This window comes from Lepidochelys olivacea (genome assembly GCF_965140295.1).
Source record: "Lepidochelys olivacea isolate rLepOli2 genome assembly, chromosome: 8".
Lineage (NCBI taxonomy): Eukaryota > Metazoa > Chordata > Testudines > Cheloniidae > Lepidochelys > Lepidochelys olivacea.
Window position 1 is genome coordinate 106,773,082 of NC_140418.1, and position 21,489 is coordinate 106,794,570.

Genomic DNA, 21,489 nt, shown 5'->3' on the forward strand with positions numbered 1-21,489 from the left:
CTAAAGTTAGACATTTTTATTATTAGCCAGGATTTTTAAATCTGCAGGTCCAGCTAACTTGCATCCAAGAGTTTTCAAAGAGTTGGCTGAGATATTCACTGGACTGCTAATGTTGATTTTCAACAAGTCTGGGAGCCCTGGGGAAGTTCCAGAAGACTGAAAGACAGTTGATGTTGTGCCATTTTTTAAAAAGGGTAAACAGGATGAGCCAGGTAATTATAGGCCTACCAGCCTGACATAAATTCCTGGCAAGACAATGGAGCAGCGAATACAGGACTTGATTAATAAATAATTAAAGGAGAGTAATGCTATTAATGCCAGTCAACATGGGTTTATGGAAAACAGATCCTGTAAAATATTTTTATGAGATTGCAAGTTTGTTTGAAAAAGATGATAGAGTTAATGTAATATAATTAGACTGCTGTAAGGCATTTGACTTGATACTGAGCCACATTTTAATTAAAAAGCTAGAAGGATCTAAAATGAACATTGCACACATTAAGTGGATTAAAACTGGCTAACTGATAGGTCTCAATATGTAACTAAAGGGGAATTGTGAGTGAGCAGGTCTCTTTCCCTTGGTGTCTGCAGGGATCTGTTCTTGGCACTACGCTGTTTAACATTTTTATCGGTGACCTTGAAGAAAACATAAAATCATCACTCAAAAAGTTTACAGATGGCACAACAATTGGGGGAGTAGTAAACAATGAAGAGGACAGGTCACTGATTCACAGATAAATTGGGAACAAGTAAACAATATGCCTTTAATATGGCTAAATGTGAATGTGTACAACTAGGAACAAAGGGGAAGCAGGATGAGCCAGGTAATTATAGGCCATGCTTACAGGATGGGGGACTCCCTCCTGGGAAGCAGTGACTATGAAAAAGATTTGTGGGTTGTGGTGGATAATCCACTGAACATGAGAAACCAGTGTGATGCCATGGCCGAAAAAACTAATACAATCCTGGGGTGCATAAAAAGGAATCTCAAGTAGGTGCAGAGAGGTAATTTTACCTCTGTATTTGGCACTGGTGCAACTGCTACTGGAATAGTTTGTCCAGTTCTGGTGACCACATTTCAAGAAGCATGTTGATAAATTGGAGACGGTTCGGAGATGGGGGATGCCAGCATAGAATCATGGAGATGTAGGGCTGGAAGGAACCTCAAGAGGTCATCTAGCCCAGCCCCCTGGGCTGACGCAGGACCAAATAAACCTAGACCCGCCCTGACAGGGGTTTGTCCAACCTGTTCTTAAACACCTCCAGTGATGACGATTCCACAACCTCCCTGGGAAGCCTGTCCCAGAGCGTAACTCCCCTGAGAACTAGAAAGATTTTCTGAATCCTAATATCGGACCTAAATCTCCTGTGCTGCAGGTGAAGCCATCACTTTTTGTCCTACCTCCAGTGGACATGGAGAACAATCTGTCACTGTGCTCTTTCTGACAGCCCTTAACGTAGCTGAAGACTGTCGGGTCCCTCCCACCCCCTCAGTTTTCTATTCTCAAGACTAACCAGGCCCCATCTTTTTAACCTTTCCTCATAGATCAAGTTTTCCAAATCTTTGATCATTTTTGTTGCTCTCACCTGGGCTCTCCAATTTATCCACATCTTTCCTGAAGTGCAGGGCCCAGAACTGAACACAGTGCTCCAGCCGAGCCTTCACCAGTGACATGCAGAATGGGACAATTATGTCCCGTGTCTTACATACAACACTCCTGTTAACACAGCCCAAGATGAGATTAGCCTTTTTTGCAACTGCGTCTCATTGCTGACTCATATTCAATTTGTGATCCACTATCACCCCAGATCCTTTTCAGCAGTATGTAAGAATGGTCACACTGGATCAGATCAAGGGTCCATCTAGCCCAGTATCCTGTCTTCCGACAGTGGCCAATGCTGGTAATGAACAGAACAGGGAATCATCAAGTGATCCATCCCCTGTCGCCCATTCCTAGCTTCTGGCAAACAGAGGCTAGGGACACCATCCCAGCCCATCCTGGCTAATAGCCATTGGTGGACCTACCCTACATGAATTTATCTAATTCTTTTTTGAACCCTGTTATAGTCTTGGCCTTCACAACATCCTCTGGCAAAGAGTTCCACGGGTTGACTGTGCGTTGTATGAAGAAATACTTCCTTTTGTTTGTTTTAAACCTGCTGCCCATTAATTTGGTGACCGCTCGATCTTGTGTTATGAGAAGGAGTAAATAACACTTCCTTATTTCCTTTCTCCACCCCATTTTAGAGACCACTATCATATCCCCCCTTAGTCATCTCTTTTCCAAGCTGAAAAGCACCACCACCTACCCAGTGATTCCCCATTTTGTAGTTGTGCATTTTATTTTTTCTTCCTATGTGTTGTACTTTGCACTTGTCTTTATTTAATTTCATCTTGTCGATTTCCAGTTCTCCAGTTTGTCAAGGTTGTTTTGAATTTTAATCCTGGCCTCCAAAGTGCTTGCAGCCCGTCCCAGTTTGGTGTCATCTGCAAATGTTGTATGCATACTCGCCACTCCATTATCTAAATAATTAATGAAAATGTGGAGGAGTACCAGACCCAGACTGACCCCTGCCGGAGCTCCCTAGAAACATTCCCCCCAGTTAGACAGCGAACCACTGATAACTACTCTGAGTATGCTCTTTCAACCAATTTTGCACCTAACTTCATAGTAATTTCATCTAGACCACATTTTTCTAGTTTGCTTATGAGAATGCCATGTGGGACTGTGTTAAAAGCATTGCTGAAATCAGGCTAGCTCACAACTACAGCCTCCCCCATATCCATGAGGTCAGTAACACTGTCAAACAAGGACATTAGGTTGGTTTGGCAGGATTTGTTCTTGACTCATAATAGTCATGCTGGCTATTCCTTATACATCTAGTATCCCTAGGCACTTGCAAATTGTTTCATAATTTGTTTCCAGGTATTGAAGTTTGCCTGACCGGTCTATAATTCCCCAAGTTCTTTTTAAAGATAGGCACAATGTTTGCCCTTCTCCAGGCCTCTGGGATCTCACCTGTCTGCTATGAGTTCTTTCAAAGATAGTTGCTAATGTTCTGAAATTGTTTCAGCTATTTCCTTCCATACCCTGGAATGAATTTTATCAGGCCCTTCCAACTTGAATACAGCTGTTATCTAACTATTCATTAACATGTTCTTTCCCTATTGTGCCTTGCATTCCTTCCCCCTTGATGTTAATATTAATTGTGTTAAAGTACCTGGTCACAATTTACCTTTTTAGTGAAGATTGAAGCAAAATGGGCGTTAAACACCCCAGCCTTCTTGATATCATCCATTGTTAGCTCTCCTTCCCTCCTCAGTAGAAGACCTACACCTTCCTTTGTCTTGGTCTGGCTCCTAATGCATTTATAAAACCTTTTCTTATGGCTTTTTTATGTCCCTTGCCAGGAGTAGCTCATTTTCGGCCTTGGTCTGGCTGATTTTGTCACTACATGCTTGTGCTGTTCTTTTGTACTATTCTCTAGCAATTAGTCTATGTTTACACTTTCTGTAGGGTTCCTTTTGATTTTTTTTCAGGTCATTAAAGAGCTCCTAATGGGGCCTCTTACTATTCTTCCTATCTTTCCTTTGCATGCGAAAGTTTACTGTTGCATCTTTAATATTGTCTCCCTGAGAAACTGCCAGATCTCCTTTATCCCTAAGAATTTCTTCCTATGGGACCTGAGCTACCATTTTGTGGAGATGGTTAAAAGCTGCTTATTGGACATCAGCTGCCCTACTCTGCAGCTCTCTCTTCTTTCTTTCCTTAGGATCATGAAATGTCTCATGTCATGGTCACTGTCACCCAGATTTCCTTCAAACTTCAGATTCACCACTAATCCCTCCCTGTTGGTCAGAAACAAGTCTAAATTAGCTGCCCCCTGGTTACTTCCTTCACTGCCGGAACCCAACCATTCCAACACATTCCAAAAACGTACTGACATTCCGTGTTTTGCCATTTTGCTTCACCAGCAGATGTCCAGGTAAAGTCCTCCCGTTCCTACCAGAGACTTTCAACTGGTCTGCCTCTCCCGTCCTGCTGGATCTCAGAACAAGTGCATACAGTCTCAATGCATAATTCAGCCCCCCTCCCTGGCATTCCTTAACAAGCTGTATCCCTCCATACCAACATGCCAGTCATGAGGCTGATCCCACGAAATCTCTGTGGTGCCACTTAAGTCATAATTTATATTATGGACTAATTCATCCAGTTCTTCCTGTGTATTCGCCATACTACTTGTGTTTGTCTGTAGACATCTAAGATGTTGAGCAGATTCTAACAGGTTTCCCTCTTGTTGCTCCTACGACTCTGTTGTAATTTTCCATTTCCCCCTCCCCCAACATTCAGCCCTCTGTTAAGGTCACTTTTTTTTTTTTAATAGACCTACATGTGGGTTTTTGTCATCTGTCCCCTTTGACCCTAGTTTAATTTCCTCCTTTTAGCACATAGTACAGTTGTGGGGTGGATTTTTCCATACTCCTGACCAATATATGTGTGTGGGGGAAACTTTGCAGCATAGACCTGGCCTTCAGTTGTAAGCTGCTTGGGGCAGGGCTGGTCTTTGTGTTCTTGTTTGTACAGCCCCTGGCGTAATGGGGTCCTGGTCCAACCATCGGGCTCCTAAGTACTGGGACAATACAGGTAACAATGGTGATAAATCCAGATAGGCCAGTAGTGTCAGTCGCCGGGCTGCTCCTGACCCCTGTGGCATTTCAGGCTGCAGATTCCCAGCTCTTGGTTTGAAAATGGATGTTTCCATCCAGCCTTTGCCCTTTCAAGGTGGGGGAGGGGAGACTTTCCAAATGTGAACTGAGTGTAACTGGCCCAGTGATGTTTGCCTGAGTCTGCAGCCAGCCTGGGAAAAGATTCTACAGGCTGAACTGCCCTGCTCCCGAGCGGTTTTCCTGGGGTGGTGACATGTCAGCATTAACCGCTTCATTGCTGAGCCTTCAGCAGATGGAAAGGGTGGAGGTTAAGCCCCCAGTGGAAGTTAGGAGTTCGTTACTGCAGGAGGGGACAGGAGAAGAAACCGGGAGAGAGGATGGGGAAAGACGAGAAACAGAGGGCGCCCCTGAAGTTGAGCAGAGTTGCACTGTCAAGGCCCTGGCACTTCGTGCATCCCTGAGGGAGCTGCTCTGCCCTGGCCCCAGGTGTGCACCCCACACTGTATTTAAACCTGCATTCAGGGGAGCTGGCCCTGCCCCTCAGGCCTGCAGAGCTGTGGTTCACGCTGCTACTTAGTTCAAACTGCTTTTCATTCATGGCTTGATTGAATCACTTCAAGCTAAACCGGGCAGGTGCTTTGAAATCTCCAAGGCTGCTGGGCTGCCATTGTATGACACCCCTGTGGAATTAACCAGTTTCTGTCCCACTGATTGACTCAGTGCCAGCAGGGGCTGGCTGATTGCTTCACAGCTAGGGCCTGTTTGGGGGACAGCCAGGCTTGTGCGGGGTCCTTGCCTGCCCTCTGTTCCACAGGGCACCCAACTGACTCAAGCCATGCGGCTGCTACTGCTTCCTGGGCCTGGCAGGGCCTGGCCCTACACTGCACAACAGGCCCCTGCAACCCTCGGCCGAGGCGGCAGGTTCTGGGGCAGCTTTGTTTAAATGAGAAGATCGTAGAATCGTAGGCCTGGCAGGGACTTCGAGAGGTCATCTGGTCCCATCCCCTGCACTCACGGCAGGACTCAGACCATCCCTGACAGGTGTTTGTCTAACCTGCTCTTCAAAACCTTCAGTGATGGAGATTCCACAACCTCCCTCAGTAATTTGTTCCAGTGCTTCACCACCCTGAGTGAAAAGGAGGACTTGTGGCACCTTAGAGACTAACAAATTTATTTGAGCATAAGCTTTTGTGAGAGGAAGTTTTTCCTAATGTCTAACCTAAGCCGCCCTTGCTGCAATTTAAGCCCATTGCTTCTTGTCCTATCCGCAGAGGTTAAGGAGAACTATTTACCGCCCTCCTCCTTATAACCTTTTATGTACTTGAAAACTGGTATCATGTCCCCTCTCAGTCTTCTCTTCTCCAGACTAAACAAACCCATTTTTCAATCTTCCCTCATAGCTCATGTCTTCTAGACTTTTAATCATTTTTGTTGCTCTGGACTCTCTCCAATTTGTCCACATCCTTCATAGAATCATAGAATATCAGGGTTGGAAGGGACCCCAGAAGGTCATCTAGTCCAACCCCCTGCTCGAAGCAGGACCAATTCCCAGTTAAATCATCCCAGCCAGGGCTTTGTCAAGCCTGACCTTAAAAACCGCTAAGGAAGGAGATTCTACCACCTCCCTAGGTAACGCATTCCAGTGTTTCACCACCCTCTTAGTGAAAAAGTTTTTCCTAATATCCAATCTAAACCTCCCCCACTGCAACTTGAGACCATTACTCCTCGTTCTGTCATCTGCTACCATTGAGAACAGTCTAGAGCCATCCTCTTTGGAACCCCCTTTCAGGTAGTTGAAAGCAGCTATCAAATCCCCCCTCATTCTTCTCTTCTGCAGGCTAAACAATCCCAGCTCCCTCAGCCTCTCCTCATAACTCATGTGTTCCAGTCCCCTAATCATTTTTGTTGCCCTTCGCTGGACTCTCTCCAATTTATCCACATTCTTCTTGTAGTGTGGGGCCCAAAACTGGACACAGTACTCCAGATGAGGCCTCACCAATGTCGAAGAGGGGAACGATCACGTCCCTCGATCTGCTCGCTATGCCCCTACTTATACATCCCAAAATGCCATTGGCCTTCTTGGCAACAAGGGCACACTGCTGACTCATATCCAGCTTCTCGTCCACTGTCACCCCTAGGTCCTTTTCCGCAGAACTGCTGCCTAGCCATTCGCTCCCTAGTCTGTAGCTGTGCATTGGGTTCTTCCGTCCTAAGTGCAGGACCCTGCACTTATCCTTATTGAACCTCATCAGATTTCTTTTGGCCCAATCCTCCAATTTGTCTAGGTCTTTCTGTATCCTATCCCTCCCCTCCAGCGTATCTACCACTCCTCCCAGTTTAGTATCATCCGCAAATTTGCTGAGAGTGCAATCCACACCATCCTCCAGATCATTTATGAAGATATTGAACAAAATCGGCCCCAGGACCGACCCTTGGGGTACTCCACTTGATACCGGCTGCCAACTAGATATGGAGCCATTGATCACTACCCGTTGAGCCCGACAATCTAGCCAGCTTTCTACCCACCTTATAGTGCATTCTTCCAGCCCATACTTCCTTAACTTGCTGACAAGAATACTGTGGGAGACCGTGTCAAAAGCTTTGCTAAAGTCAAGAAACAATACATCCACTGCTTTCCCTTCATCCACAGAACCAGTAATCTCATCATAAAAGGCGATTAGATTAGTCAGGCATGACCTTCCCTTGGTGAATCCATGCTGGCTGTTCCTGATCACTTTCCTCTCATGCAAGTGCTTCAGGATTGATTCTTTGAGGACCTGCTCCATGATTTTTCCAGGGACTGAGGTGAGGCTGACTGGCCTGTAGTTCCCAGGATCCTCCTTCTTCCCTTTTTTAAAGATTGGCACTACATTAGCCTTTTTCCAGTCATCCGGGACTTCCCCGGTTCGCCACGAGTTTTCAAAGATAATGGCCAGTGGCTCTGCAATCACAGCCGCCAATTCCTTCAGCACTCTCGGATGCAACTCGTCCGGCCCCATGGACTTGTGCACGTCCAGCTTTTCTAAATAGTCCCTAACCACCTCTATCTCCACAGAGGGCTGGCCATCTCTTCCCCATTTTGTGATGCCCAGCGCAGCAATCTGGGAGCTGACCTTGTTAGTGAAAACAGAGGCAAAAAAAGCATTGAGTACATTAGCTTTTTCCACATCCTCTGTCACTAGGTTGCCTCCCTCATTCAGTAAGGGGCCCACACTTTCCTTGGCTTTCTTCTTGTTGCCAACATACCTGAAGAAACCCTTCTTGTTACTCTTGACATCTCTGGCTAGCTGCAGCTCCAGGTGCGATTTGGCCCTCCTGATAACATTCCTACATGCCCGAGCAATATTTTTATACTCTTCCCTGGTCATATGTCCAACCTTCCACTTCTTGTAAGCTTCTTTTTTATGTTTAAGATCCGCTAAGATTTCACCATTAAGCCAAGCTGGTCGCCTGCCATATTTACTATTCTTTCGACTCATTGGGATGGTTTGTCCCTGTAACCTCAACAGGGATTCCTTGAAATACAGCCAGCTCTCCTGGACTCCTTTCCCCTTCAAGTTAGTCCCCCAGGGGATCCTGGCCATCCGTTCCCTGAGGGAGTCGAAGTCTGCTTTCCTGAAGTCCAGGGTCCGTATCGTGCTGCTTACCTTTCTTCCCTGCGTCAGGATCCTGAACTCAACCAACTCATGGTCACTGCCTCCCAGATTCCCATCCACTTTTGCTTCCCCCACTAATTCTACCCGGTTTGTGAGCAGCAGGTCAAGAAAAGCGCCCCCCCTAGTTGGCTCCTCTAGCACTTGCGCCAGGAAATTGTCCCCTACGCTTTCCAAAAACTTCCTGGATTGTCTATGCACCGCTGTATTGTTCTCCCAGCAGATATCAGGAAAATTAAAGTCACCCATGAGAATCAGGGCATGCGATCTAGTAGCTTCCGTGAGCTGCCGGAAGAAAGCCTCATCTACCTCATCCCCCTGGTCTGGTGGTCTATAGCAGACTCCCACCACTACATCACTCTTGTTGCTCACACTTCTAAACTTAATCCAGAGACACTCAGGTTTTTCTGCAGTTTCGTACCGGAGCTCTGAGCAGTCATACTGCTCCCTTACATACAGTGCTACTCCCCCACCTTTTCTGCCCTGCCTGTCCTTCCTGAACAGTTTATAACCATCCATGACAGTACTCCAGTCATGTGAGTTATCCCACCAAGTCTCTGTTATTCCGATCACGTCATAGTTCCTTGACATCACCAGGACCTCCAGTTCTCCCTGCTTGTTTCCAAGGCTTTGTGCATTTGTATATAAGCACTTGAGATAACCTGTTGATCGCCCCTCATTCCCAGTATGAGGCAGGAGCCCTCCCCTCACAGACATTCCTGCCTGTGCTTCCTCCCGGTATCCCGCTTTTCCCACTTACCTCAGGGCTTTTGTCTCCTTCCCCCGGTGAACCTAGTTTAAAGCCCTCCTCACTAGGTTAGCCAGCCTGCTCGCGTAGATGCTCTTCCCTCTCTTCGTTAAGTGGAGCCCGTCTCTGCCTAGCACTCCTCCTTCTTGGAACACCATTCCATGGTCGAAGAATCCAAAGCCTTCTCTCTGACACCACCTGCGTAGCCATTCGTTGACTTCCACGATTCGACGCTCCCTACCTAGGCCTTTTCCTTCCACGGGGAGGATGGACGAGAACACCACTTGCGCCTCCAACTCCTTTATCCTTCTTCCTAGAGCCACATAGTCCGCAGTGATCCGCTCAAGGTCATTCTTGGCAGTATCATTGGTGCCCACGTGGAGAAGCAGGAAGGGGTAGCGATCCGAGGGCTTGATGAGTCTCGGCAGTCTCTCCGTCACATCGCGAATCTTAGCCCCTGGCAAGCAGCAGACTTCTCGGTTTTCCCGGTCAGGGCGGCAGATAGATGACTCAGTCCCCCGGAGGAGAGAGTCCCCGACCACCACCACCCGCCTTCTCCTCTTGGGAGTGGTGGTCGTGGAACTCCCAACCTCAGGACATAGCATCTCATGCCTTCCAACCAGCGGAGTCTTCCTGAAATGTGGTGTCCAGAACTGGACATAATAGTCCAGCTGAGGCCAAATCAGTGAGGAGTGGAGCGGAAGAATTATTTCTTGTGTCTTGCCCTGGGTTGGTGGCTTGAATGCTATCCCCCAAGTAAATCATCAATGATTTAGATAATGGCATAGAATGTACCCATAAAGTTTGATACCAAGCTGGGAGCGGCTGCAAGTACTTTGGTGGATAGGATTATAATTCAAAATGATCTGGACAAACTGGAGAAGTGGTCTGAAGTAAAGAGGATGAAATTCAATATGGACAAATGCAAAGTACTCCACTTAGGAAGGAACAGTCAGTTTCACAAATACAAAATGGGAACTGACTGCCTAGGAAGGAGTACTGTGGAAAGGGATCTAGGGGTCATAGTGGACCACAAGCTAAATATGAGTCAACAGTTTAACTCTGTTGCAAAAAAAAGCAAACATCATTTTGGGATGTATTAGCAGGACTGTTGTAAGCAAGACATGAGAAGTAATTCTTCCGCTCTACTCCGTGCTGATTAGGCCTCAGCTGGAGTATTGTGTCCAGTTCTGAGTGCCACATTTCAGGAAGGATGGGGACAAATTGGAGAAAGTCCAGAGAAGAGCAACAAGAATGATTAAAGGTCTAGAAAACATGACCTCTGAGGGAAGATTGAAACTGGGTTTGTTTAGTCTGGAGAAGAGAAGACAGAGGGGGACATGCTACCAGATAAAGGGGTTTAGGCGCAGCTCCTCAAAGGGAAATCAACTGGAGTTAGGTTTCAGAGTGGTAGTCAGCTAAACCTCTGTGGGGATCTGGGCCTTACTGAACTGAATATCAAAGTGCAAACCCCAGTCAGCACACCAGCCCTTTGAACAGATTTAATAATTTTATTAAGATGATGTTGAAGTAAAAAGAAAATGGTATAGAGTTTAAGCATAGAAGTTTCTGGTTATCAGGGAATAAGGTACAGATTATCAAGGGGTGCGAAATTCGGTTTAGGAATGGGTGGCGTAAGGAATACATAATCTGCAATATCCCCGATTGGGGGTAAAAGGCTAATGGGTCAAAGTACAGACATTGAGATATGGGGGTATGTTGTTCATATAATGGCTATGTTCAGGTGTGGAGTATAATGAGTGGGTACAATGATGAGAATGGATTTACCCTCATTTGGTGGGAATTAATGTTCAGTGAGTTTATGCTTCCGGTTCGTATGGTCCAATGGAAAAAGGCTCTCAGTCCCTTTCCCATAGTGGATCCACGATGTCGTACCGGCTCACACCTCCTGGTACTGTCGGTGGCCGGTGATGTGTTCGATGTAGATGTCCCTGGACCATCGGATGGTGTCCGAGACCATGAGGCACCGCACGACCATGCGTAGCTATTACATTCCAGGCCCCTTACACTGCCCTTAGCTGCCAGGTTTTGTGGTGGCCCCACAAATGTGTATCACAGAAGGTGGAGAGGCATTGTGGACTTGTGGGATAAACAGATTAGCTGGAGGCTTCTGCTAAAATAGCACAGTGAAACACTTCACAGCCTGTTGAGATAAAGGGGGCAATTAGCACCCTAGGTGTTAAGTTCTGGCTCTGTGGACACCACAGCCCTGGTTTGAGCTTGGGTCATCTTAGAAGGCAGGTTTTTAAAACAAAAGCCAAAGTTTCCCTGCAGTTTCCCCGGGCCTGGAATTGTGGGCTCCAGGGCACCCTGATACAGACCAGGTCTCCAAATACTCAGACAAGCTGGGTCATTGTCCAGCCTCAGGCCCCCAGTTCAAACCCCACTGGAGCGAGCCCTTATCTGAATGGTTGACACTGATATGACACTCCTCACTGTGTGTGGGGCTGTTTGATCTGGGTAGCCCAGGAGCATGGCAGCCAGGAGACTCAGGCCCAGCTCTGCTCTTGAATTTGGGGTCCTTACAACACTTTTGCTCTGAGTCACCAGGCTGTTACATTTTGCAGTTGCCTAGCGAAAGGGGCGGGTAATAGGATCTGGGGGACAATGAAGGGTCCTTGTAAATGCAACCCCCCCAAGTGAACTTGACCTAATCCCATTAACCCCATTACCTCCCCCCCTCTCTTTCAAGGGGCTTGTGGAATGCAGGGTCTCTTGGGAGGCCAAGTACATTTTGGGGTGGGGGTGCTGGCATGGTTACCCACGTTGGAAAACACCCACACATGCATGCATGCACACACGCATGTGCATACACCCATGTACACGTACACACGCTGCAGGTATCGTTCACCTGCCCTGATGGTTGTGGGCCCACTGCAGGAAGTGGCTTTGCCCGTCCAGTGCACCCATACCCTGGGCCATTCCCAGCCTCACTCATGGCACGGTCGTCTCCCAAGCAGCCCCTCCGCTCACCCATCCCAGCTGTCCTTGTGATGATGATGCCCAGGTGATCCCAGCGCTGCCCAGCCCCCTGCAAGGCGCAGGTCCTTGCCACGTGCTTCCCAGCCGCCCATCCTGCCCCACTGCAGCCCTTGCTCTCTGCCATTGCAGTCAGCTGAGCCCATCTCCCGTCCGCCCCAATGCATGCCCCACGGGATGCCTGGCCCGCCGGTGTCGGCTCTGCTCCCCCGCTCCCATTACTGGGCCAGGCTGTGCGCCGTCTCTCCAGCCCAGCTGGCACTGTCCAGAACCCACTTGGGCATTCCCCCCTCCTCCCGAATCCAGGGCTGAGTTCTCAGCTGGGGCTCCCCCTTGCCATTGCCACCCCAGGGCTGCCCTGGCTGTGCCGGACCTGAGGGCCAAGTCGCGGGGGGAATGGAGACGGGGGCAGAGCCCCAGGGTGACAATCCCTGGACTGCGCGGGCCCCAGCTCGGGGTCGTTCCCTGTGTTCTGACCCTGAATGCCCGGCCCTGGGCTGCACCCCACCCCCTGGGTGCCCGGGCATGCATGTTGCAGGCTGGGTCAGCAGCTGGAGCTGTCCCCACCAGGAGGAAGCTGTGATGGGCAGAGATTTCCCCTCCCTCACCCTGTGGGGCTGGGTGACTCCGGAGCAGGGCGTGTGTGTCTGATCTGGAGCAGCCCATGGCTCAGCCCAGGACAGGCCTGCTATGCATGGTCTCTGCAGCCACCTTCTCCCACCCCGGCCCCGCCCCGTCAATGCCAGTCCCCCACTGGGAGCTGAGGGCTCCCAGCCCTCGCCAGCCTGGCCCTGGCCCCTCCCCGAGCAAGTGAGACCCTCCCCTCTGAGGATGTGCTCGACCCATCGGATCAGGTGCTCTGCTGAAGGGCTCCCCGGGAGAGCAAGCCGGCCAGCCTGAGCCACCCTCCCTGGGCACCCTCCCCCTCTCACCGCTGCCCCCTCCCCATGCCAGCACTCGGCTCTGCTGCAAGGCCTGTCAAGGGCCTGCCTGCCTGGGCACCCATTAAGACCCTGCTCCCCGGGGGTGTTGGACAAACAGGCATCCAGTGTCCCTGTGGTGGCAACCCCCATTCCACTGCCCCACTGAAAGGGGGCATCGTCCCTGCTCACTGGCAGGGGTGAGGGGAAGAGCTTGAAGGGAAGGTGAACGCTGGAGGGATGGAGGGATCTGTAGTGGCTTTGGGCCATGTCTGCATAAGCCCCCTTCCCCTTCACAGGGGCCAGCCACAGGACTGGACTCCCCAACCTTCAGCACATAGGCATCTCCCTTGGCTGGCAGCAGTACTAGGCAGTTACCCTCTGGGTACCAGCCACTACAGAGGGGTGCAGCCCTCTGCAAGGGTGGTGCAGCCTCCCTAGGGGTTTTGAGCAAGGCCTCCCCACTGGTGCTGCTGCTGGTTCCGCTGCCCCAGGGGAGCCCAGGATGGACTGGGCCCTGGCAGCTTCTGGTGTTTTCACCCCATGACAGCTAAATCGGCGGAGGCCTGGGGAGGGAAAGGGAGGTTTACCAGACTGTTTTACTCAGCTCGGGCTTCTGGTTCGCTGCCAAGCTCTGTTCCTTCTGCAGCTGCACCCTGTGTACGTTGCCTGCCTCTCCTGTCCTGTCTGATGCCTCTCTGGACCAGGGACCGGCTCTGCTAAGTTGCACGTGCAATGCCCAGCACAAGGGGGCCTGAGCTTTGACTGGGACTCCCGGTGTTCTCAATTCCCCCAGTTTTATCATGAGTCTGGAAATAGTTGGTGTTTTTCTGCAAGGCCCAGCTCCTGGAGTCCTGGGATTTTGTGAGAATCTCAAAAAAAAAAAAACCAACCCAAAAGGGGAGGGGTAAGTTTCTAGCCTTTGTCTCTGCTGAGAAAAGCTGGCAGATGTGACCCCAGTGCAAATTGGGCCTGACTCGTGGTCTCTGACTGCTTAGGCACCACTGGGTTCCTGGGCATGGTTGTGAGACGGCCTGTAATTAACACTTGGCGTGGGCGGGGCTGTGGAAAGAGCTCGGCCCTTGGTTGGGAAGCCAGCTCAGCTCTGCAAAAACATCCGGCACATTTCCCAGCCCACTCACAAGATCGACTTGTCTGTCCTGGTCAACTCCAGGGGTTGGTGCTGCTGACAAACCTAACCAGGCTCACCCCTCTGGGAAGATAGATGTGAGGGTGGGGGGACTGTGCACCATTTCCAACTCCCCCTAAGCAGGCAGGTGCTAAGATCCACACCCCCCACCCCGGGGGACTGTTTCTGGAGTCAAGCGCGGTCCGGACTGAAAGGGAATTGCCGCCTCTGTCCTAATCTCCAGCCCTCTCGACCGTGTGATGATCCTACAGCAGCCAGCTAAGCCTGAAACCACGGCCTTCCCTCCAGCCTGCCGCCGGGTTACCTCCTGGGCCCTGCCTGGTGCCCTGCGCTGGCATCTGGCACAGGGAACCCTGCAGCCACACAGACTACTGGGAAACAATCCGTTTGTCTGGCCAGGCCAGTTCCTGCCTTTGAGAGACACCTGCGTGGCGCCGAGAGGGTGCTTCCAGAGGGCCGGCACCACTGTGCGTGGCTAACAGGTGCCTGGCCGGGGACATGAGCGTGCACGCATGTATCTCTTCCTGGGTTAGTCCCACAGCCACGTAGGGGGCTGGAAATACCCTAGGAGGGGCAGCGCCTCCTGTGGGGTACCTCTGCCTGATATGCCAACACCCAGGCCCTAAGAGCTCAGAAGAATGGGACATTTCTGTAGTTCTTTGTTGCCAAGCTGCCAGATTTGCACAGACTTTGCTCGCTGCTGAAATGAAGCCACTTCTGGAGTGGAGCTCAGCAGCTGTTAAACTGTCTGGCAGTGAAGACTCGCTCCCTGACTGCCAACGGGAAGTGCAGGGAGAAAAGGGATTATCCATATTGCAAGCTGGCCAGGTCGCTGCGTAGCCCGCTCCCCCTCACACCCCACCTCCGCCCGGCACAGAATCGAGTGACCAGGGAACTGGTTTTAGAGCTCATGCAAAGGAGCACCTCTTTCGTAGTGCCCCCCTTGCCACACTGGGGTCAGCACTGACTCTGCGGGGAGAGCATCCCTTACAGAGGCCCCGCACGGCTCCCTCAGCCCCACACCCCCTAGCACCCTGCAGAGACGTTGGATCCAGCATTGACTCAGTGGGGACAGCACCGTGCCCACCCTGCAGCCCTTGGCTTCCCCCAGGGCGTCTCCCTATCCCTGTACAAACCAGGCCAGGCCTGCTGTGCTGTGAGATCCAACAGTTATTAGGCCAAGGAAGTGTCACTCCTTTCACCTCCACGCACACGCACGCTGGTCACCGGGCCCTGCTGGGCCCTGGGAGAGACAAGTCTCTCCCCCAGGCCCTGGCGTGCGCGCGCACCTGTGGACCTCTGCCCTCCTAGCGGAGGAGGCTGAGTGCAAACCCTGGCCCAGCGAGGCAGGAGGAGGTTATCTGCGGCCCAGCGATGAACAAACCCTCAGTGTGTGACTAAGATGCGATAGGGCCAGGTGCAAACGCCGAGCAGGGAGTGTGAGGCTGAGAGTTATCGCTCCCCTGGTGGACTCAGGTGCCCAAAGCTAAATGTTTCCTAAGGGTGAGGCAGCTCCCGTGTGCGTGTGCGTTATCACGACGCCCCATTCACCGCCATATCAGGGACACCGGGAAATGGATGGCAAAATGATTGCCAGGAACAGCCCCGCTCTCTGCAGCCCTGCGGATGCCAACTCCCATGGGGCATTCCTCCACAGGATCCCTGCCAGGAGCCGGACCCACCCGTGCCTGCGCTCCTGCCTCGCTCCCTACAGCACCCCCTGCTGGGAGAGGCTGGCACTGGGGCAGCTGGGATCTGCCCCCCACCCCAGCCAGCACCCGTGCCCCGGTCCCTACAGCACCCCCTGCTGGGAGAGGCCAGGGCTGGAGTAGCTGGGATCTGTGCCACCAGCCAGTGCTCCTGCCCTGCTCCCCACAGCACCGCCCCCCACTGGGAGAGGCTGGGACTGGGGCAGCCAGGAGCCCCCCCACTGCTGGGGCTCTCAAGCCCTGTCTTAGAGAGGAGGCGCTTGCCATCGATTCAGTGGGGCAGGGGACGCGCGTTGCTCCGGGGAACAATGGAAGGCACTTCACAGCCTGCGTGGAGACCCTCTAAGAAGCTGGGGAGCTGGGGTCCATTTGGGCCCCAACTCTCAGATTCTTCCCTCAGCCCTTTGGCTGGGGATCTCGCTTTCCAGCTACACCCCAAAGCACCCAGGTCTGGGCCCAGATGAGAGCAGCCTGGGCAGTGGGGCGTCCTGGTGGCCGTTGGAATCAGCTGCAGGGGAGCTCCCGTGCCAGGGGGAACCGCCAGACAAGAATCCCTGACGGTCGACCTGGGCAGCTCTGCCCTTCAGCCAGCGTCAGACTGCCCTTAGCACTTGGCAGGTGCAGCGCAGAGAGGCAAAGGGGCACACGCTTTGGCGGGAGTGATCCGGCCCTTGACAGAGCTGCCGCGAGGGGCCCAGGGCACTGGGACTGGGCTGTCCCTTTTGGGCGTTGCTTGGGATCCACTCCAGACCTGCCGCTCCTGATGCCCAGCCCAGCCCAGCCGGGGATGGGTGGTGATTCTCACTGCAGATGCCCACATCAAACCAGCCCCACTGGCGCAAGCCAGCCCCATGTCAGCAGAGAGGCCAAGCCTTGTGTGGGCCCTGGCGCTGGATCTCCCCACCCTGGTACCTCCAGAGCCACACGGGGTGCAGGGCCCAGAACCTGGGGGAGGCGACCCCGGCGCCGCGGTCTCTGGGGCTGTGCAGCTGGAGCCTTTTCACAGCCCTACGGCCCCCCCAGAGCGAAGCGAGAGATGCGGGAGGGGGTTCTAGCCAAGGCTCCTCTGCGGCCAGCATGTCACTGCCCTTGGGGCTGGCTCCGGCACTGCCGAAGGGTGGGCGCATCAGCCAGGGAGGAGGGGTCGCTGGGCCGCAGACAGGCTCAGACTCAGCAGGGGCAGTGCTTCCAGGTGACGGCCCTGAGGCTCGCAGGCACGTGGCGGAGACCAGCCACAAAGGGGCCTGATTTCCCTGCTGACAGCTCAGCAGCCACGTGTGGCTGGCCCCCATGGGCAGCTGCCAACACACACACACACACCCCTGCTCCCTGCACGCCCGCCCACACCCCCAGAGCTCCAGCACCGCAGAAGGGCTCCCAGCCCAGCTGATATGGCTGCTGCTCCCCTCTCACCACCTCGAGGCCGCTCACTGCCTCGGGCTTGTTTTCCTTTGATCAGCCCCAGCTTCACATCCAGTTTCTCGGTTTGGGGGGGTGCAGTTTGCTCTTATCACCCATGGGCCCAAATGATGGGCCATCGAATGACTCGAACAAGGGGCTGGGACTCAGGGCTCCTGGCTTCTAGCCCCAGAAGAAGCTGTGTGACTCTGATCAAGTCACTATCCCCCATGCCTCCGTTTCCCTGGCTGTAAAATGAGGATTACGACACTTGCCCCGCACAGGGAGGGGTTCTGAAACTGAGTGGCAATTCTCTCACCCCTTGCACAAGATGGTTACAGCTCCCCAGGCAACTAGCCAGGAGATATGGCAGATTCACCACCCCACAGCCAGACCTGTGGAGCTCAGCCAGGTGGGATGGGGGACTCGCTGGGCTGGATTATGCAGATCAGGCTCCACATTCAGTGTCCCTTCTGGCCTGAGAAGCTCTGAAGTACCTGCCTGGTGGCCTTGGACTCCAGAGCGCGAAGGGAGAAACAGCAGGGGTGTCTGCTCTGGCTGGAGGGGTTCTGCTGATGATGCACAGGAAGGACGAGATCCCAGCGGCCCCCGGTGCCTGGGCAGGCTCTGGGGGGCCTACCCGAGGCCCTCCAACAAGCAGAGCCGATTCTGAGCCGCCCAAAGCTGCTGAGTGAAAAGGCGTCGTTGTCCTGGCAGCCTGGAGTGGCTGCACACAGGCCTGCGTGGCGAGCGTAGCACTTTCCTTTTGTCTTTGTGGAATTTCATTGTGTCGTCTACAGCCCAGCTCAGAATCCCTCTGAACTTTAGCTCCTCCAAAGCGTTGGCAACCCCCCGAAGCTTCGTGTCCTCTGCAGACTTGATCAGTTCTCTCTATTCCTACACCCAGGTTGTTAATAACGATGTTAGACACTGACCCAGAACAGATCCCTGGGGAACCGCGCTGCAGACCTCCCTCCAATCCGACATCATCCCGTTAATAGCAACTCTTATTGGGTTAAAAGAACAGGAGGACTCGTGGCACCTTAGAGAATAACCAATTTATTTGAGCATGAGCTTTCGTGAGCTACATCGTGCATTCAGTGAATGCATCTGATGAAGTGAGCTGTAGCTCTCGAAAGCGTATGCTCAAATAAATTGGTTAGTTTTACTGGGTTGTTTCTCTCCAGCCAGCCCCCTAAACCAGACTTTGCTGGGCAGTTCATTAACAGACTGAGGAGCCAGGGCTGGTGGGGCCGACACCTGGATTCCCCCAGCCCCAGCTGAGACCCTTGGTCGAAAGGGGCAGCGGCTCTGGGGGGAAGCAGGGTGCGCACGGCCCTCCTCACTCTGCTGGACTGCTGAAGGGCATCCCTCATCCCGTCCCCTCAGTCCCCTCAGCACCTGGTAAGACTCAGATCGGCTCTGGGTGTTGTGGTCAGTTGTCAGCTGAGCCGCTGGCGTGAATGGCAGAGCTGGGGGAGTTCTCATGGGGACAGCAGCCTGTTCACTCCCTGCTGGTGCTCCTTGGCAAAGGGGGCAGCCCGGAGGCCGCGTTTTCCACCGAGCTCCTCGTTCTGTTTCCTTCTGGGAGGAAACAGGCCAGGTCTGATTCCTTCACAGCCCCTCTGGGCTGAGAGACCTGCTGCAAAATGGGGCAGAAAGACAAACCAGTGGTTTGAGCATTGGCCTGCTAAACCCAGGGTTGTGGGTTCAATCCTTGAGGGGGCCATTTGGGTCAAAAATTGGGGATTGGTCCTGCTTTGAGCAGGGGGTTGGACTAGATGACCTCCTGAGGTCCCTTCCAACCCTGATATTCTAGGATTCTATGACTGTCTGGGCAGGAGCTGGGCTGGCCCAGCCAGACTGGGACATGGTTTGGGGATTTCACTGTCTGCCTGCCCTACCACAGACCCTCAGCCCCCTGCCTGCCCCCCCATTCACCCATCTCCTCTCTCACTGTGTCACCCCCAAGATTCCACCGGCGGCTTCCTGTCTCCTCTGCTCCAGCCGCTGGCTTTAGGGCAGCAAACGCTGTAGCGAGCCTGATGCTGACTCAGCCAAAGGGGACATGCCACAGGACCTTCCCCATCTCCCTGAGACCTGGGTCCCCCTGCAGATGTAGGGGGCGGGGGAAGAGCTTACAAATGTTACCAAAGCAGCTCAGTGAATCTGCAGCTTTGCTGCTTTCTGGGGCTGGCTCAGAATCAGTGGGTTTTATTAGTGAATTAAACCTGTGGTGGTGATTTGCATTACAGTCCCAGGAATGCCCACCTGAGCAAGCACTGTACATGCACCAAGGAAGAGCTGACCGTCTGAATAGCCAGAGCAGGGTTATCATCAAGTGTCTTGCCCCAGGGCCCCGTTTCACCTCACCAAGGTTCTGACCTGAAATTGCAAAGTCAAACATCCCCAAGAAAGACCCCAAGCTCCCAAAGGGAGCATCAGCGGCCTCAGCATGTGTGACGTGAGCTTTCCCCCCTCGCCTGCAGCCCATTCTGGGCTCAAGCCCAGCGGCAGCACGTGGCTACTGGTGGGGGCCTTGTGGCTAGAGACAGGCTGGCAGGCTCCAGGGTGGTGAGGCTGGCCCCGACCTCCACATCTCCTGCTGGCTGCCCCCTTGGAAGGCTCCTCTCCCAGCTGTTTTTGGGTCATGAAGGCCACGGGAACAAACTTGTCAGCGCCTGTGGGCAGCTCACCCTGCAAACGAAGGGCTAAGTGGCAGGCAGGAAAAAGTCTGGGCCTTGCACTGCGCTTCCCTCCCCCGCACTGCCTGGCAGGCCCATGGGATGATGAAAGGGGACCTGGAACTGGTTTTTCCTCCCTGCAGGGTTCAGCTCAGCTCACCAGGGAAGGTGAGCTGTCACTTTGGCTTGGCAGGTGCCTAGGAAGGCTGGGACAGCAAGCACCAGACCCAGCCACTCCAATGTTACAGGAAGGCTGTAGAAACACAGTTTACGCACCCACCCACATGCACGCACGCACACACACACACACCCCTTCCCCTGGAAATAAACCCCAGGGCCAGGGATTATACACACAACACCCAGCTGGCTTTGCCGGCCTGACTCACTGCTTAGTCAAACAGCCCACACCTTCCCTGTAAGTCGGCAGCTTGACATTTCTGAACAAGTCACTGGAGAATTTCACCAGTGCTGGAGGTTTCCCCTGGAGCCTGGCTCCTTGCCAGAGTGGCCAGCAGAGGCGAGGCAGGTGCCCTTGAACCAATAGGCCAGGAAATCCACCCCTCCCTCCCCCCAGAGCCAGGCCCGCTGGATCACCCTGGCCCACATTTGGGGGTCTCTGCCAGCAGGGAACCTGCATCCACTAAGACAGGGGAAGCTGGGAGGCTCATTAAGCATATGCCCCAGCTGTCCCTTAGCACAGAAATGCCCCCCCATTTTAAATGCCCCCTCAGGGCTGTGAGCAGTGAGGCAGAATGGAACCCCAGAGTGTGGAAGGATTTGCAGGCAGGACAAATCCCCAGCACCCAAAAGCCAAATGAATGTCCTGGAGTCCCCTGCCCAGCTGTCCTGGCACTGCCATTTCTAGCTGACACCCTGGAACAGTCACTTCAGCACCCCGCGATACTCCCCTCTCCCCCCCGCACTGGGCAGCGCCAGGGCAGATCCTTGGTGGGCTAGGAAGGACCCAATGCTCCCAGTCACTAGGCTGCCAGTGGGAGATGGGCAGCTCTCTAGGGCACAGCTGGGCCAGCCCTACAGGCTGTGACCGGCTCATCCCCTGTGCTACAGGGCTCAGCCCAGTCGAGTTTCCAGGGGCCAGAACTCACAAAGCAGCCAGCATTGCAGGACTCACCTCTGCAAGGAGCTGGATTTTACCCGTCAGGTCTGTGCAAGCCCCAGCCTTCGGAGCAGTGCGTGTATCACGGGTAATTGGCTGTGGGAGGGATGGAGACAGACCTGCTTGCTGGGCCTGGGACCTGCCAACAAGCCAGCGCTTAGTCACCACCTATTAATGCATAAGGAAACCTCAGCACCTGAGTGGAGTGAAGCTGCCTGGTAGCTTGGTTGGGGCGTTCCACTGAGCCACACACCTGGCATGGACACAGGAGCTCCGGCGGGGGGAAGCATCCTGGGCTGTAACCACCTGACAAGGGGGTCAGGACTCCTGGGCTCCATTCACAGCTCTAGAAGGGGTGGGGGGGAGGAATCTAGTGGGTAGAGAAAAGGACCAGGAGTCAAATCTCCTTGGTTCAGTTCATCTTTGGCACTGACTTGCTGT